The sequence below is a fragment of the Lipotes vexillifer genome, unplaced genomic scaffold (assembly GCF_000442215.2).
Source record: "Lipotes vexillifer unplaced genomic scaffold, Lipotes_vexillifer_v1.1 scaffold586, whole genome shotgun sequence".
NCBI lineage: Eukaryota > Metazoa > Chordata > Mammalia > Artiodactyla > Lipotidae > Lipotes > Lipotes vexillifer.
Window position 1 is genome coordinate 1,308,951 of NW_006781860.1, and position 2,060 is coordinate 1,311,010.

The 2,060-nt window shown below is 42.5% G+C and overlaps 1 non-coding gene across 1 annotated transcript; it reads right to left on the reverse strand.

Moving 5' to 3' along the window:
* Positions 1-1,787: 1,787 nt before the first annotated feature.
* TRNAE-CUC (transfer RNA glutamic acid (anticodon CUC)) lies at positions 1,788-1,860 on the reverse strand. The gene has a single exon. It is a non-coding gene; the product is annotated as a tRNA-Glu (tRNA).
* Positions 1,861-2,060: the final 200 nt, after the last annotated feature.

Below are 2,060 nucleotides of genomic sequence, written 5' to 3' on the forward strand. Positions count from 1 at the left end.
CGCAGAGGTGACTGATCTCGGGCTTGTGGGCATTTCGGGGAGAGAACTTGGAGCGCGTCCCATCAAGGGGTTGTTTTCTGTCCCATCGGTCCCAACACCTCCCCTTGTTAATAGCAAGTACTTTGAAATACTCCCGTTTTCTACCCTGAAATGAAATTCATGGGTAATATAACCTGCCTATTGATGTAACTAAAAATAGCATTATGGCCTGAATATGATAATAAAGAGAACTTAAAAGGAAAATTATTTATAATAGTGATATTTGCAATATGCAAATGCCCAGGCACAGCTGCACTAGAAGGCATAATGAAGAAGTCAGACGTTTGTGCCTAGCAAAAGTAGGTTTGGATTAAGTAAAGACAAGTCATTGTGAACACAAAGCACAGAGAAATGAAAGAGGGGGCAGGAGGACACAACCATAGAAACTGGTGCATTCAGCACACATTATACATGAGCAAAAAAAAAAAAAAAAAAAAAAAAAAAAAACCCTCTGGATTTTAATGAAAAGAGAATTAGCTTTGACTCAGAAGTAGGTTCTAGGCTTTTCCCATACAAGAAATTCTGGCGGGATATCTGTGGGACCTGGGGCACTGTTGCAGTGTTCAGGACTGTACTATGCATTGTAGGATGGCTGTCATCCTTGGCTCCAGCCCAATCATCTAACAAACAACCAGAACCTTCCCCAGGGGGTTTCTTCTGCTGCTGTTGAGAACCAGTGATCTGGTCCATTCTACAGCAGAGCACATGGAGCCCTAGAGAGGTCAGGACACTTGCTGAGGGTCACACGCAGCAGGTTAGGTACAGTGCCAGGACCCAGACCCCCCCCAGCCAGAGCTCTTTTCCTCCGCAACATACACTGTGTCCTAGGGAAATAAATAGTTCTAGTTCTCTCACAGTCCCGAGAAAGCCGGAGATAGGCACACAGCATTCAAGGTAGAAGATACAGCCTCCTTTTCCACTGGTTACTTTTCAGTGCCTTAAAGCCACTCTAATTAGGACAAGGAGATTAAAAACTGGCATCATCCTTTTTAGAGCCCCCTCCGTTGGTGTCTGTCAGAAGTTGGCATGCCAGCTTTTTTGGCCTTTAGATTTTTGCTGTGGAGACACAATGGGGTCTGTACATTCAGTGTCTTTGTTCCAAATTCCCTATGCTCCTTTAAGGAATGGTATTTTGCGAGAGTATTAAAATTCAAATAAAATATTTTTATGTCACTATCAGTCAAGATGGAGAAATAAAATGACAGATGTTGTTTTCAGCTTTTTTCTTCCTCATGTGTATGACTGACTCCTCCCTTTTGCCCATCCCTTGTCTTTTTTCCCTTTAATGAAAGAGCTAACCTACTAATAAATATCCCTAATGCAATTGTTTCTAAAAATTCCCCTCGGCTATTAGTACTAGCAGATGCTGTGACCCTTATAATGAAGGGTGACAGTATCCTCTCAACCTATCGCTGGCATTCTTACTATTCACTTCAATTTTAGAGTTGGCTGAAAAGTTCTTTACCAAATGTTTAGTGCCAGCCACCTTCCAGAAAGCTTCGTTAACACTCTTACTGTTCCTCTGCGGCCTGGATTAGGCGCCCTTGCTATAATCGCCTGTGCATCATCCCATTGTGCTACTTATAAGCTTATATCCTAACTAACTAACCACTTACGGGCTTGTCTTCCACCATTAATCCACGAGCAACTCAAGGACAAGGATGATATCTTATACATTTTTTTTTTTTTTTTTTCTTTTTTCTTTCTTTTTTTTTTTTGGCCACACCACGCGGCTTGTGGGATCTTGGTTCCCTGACCGGGGATTGAACCCCGGCCCTCGGCAGTGAGAGCACAGAGTCCTAACCACTGGACCACCAGGGAATTCCCATAAATTATTTTTATTCAAAGCATTCAGCATGACCCTGACATAATAGTAGGTCCTCAATGAATGTTTGTGCAACTGAATCAAATTCTGCGGAAAACTGGTCGAGTACTGAGGGCAGAGAACGACGACAGAGGAATCTAATCATTCTCACTCAATACTTTCTCTGATCCCATCATTAGAGAGCTTGAGTAACGTT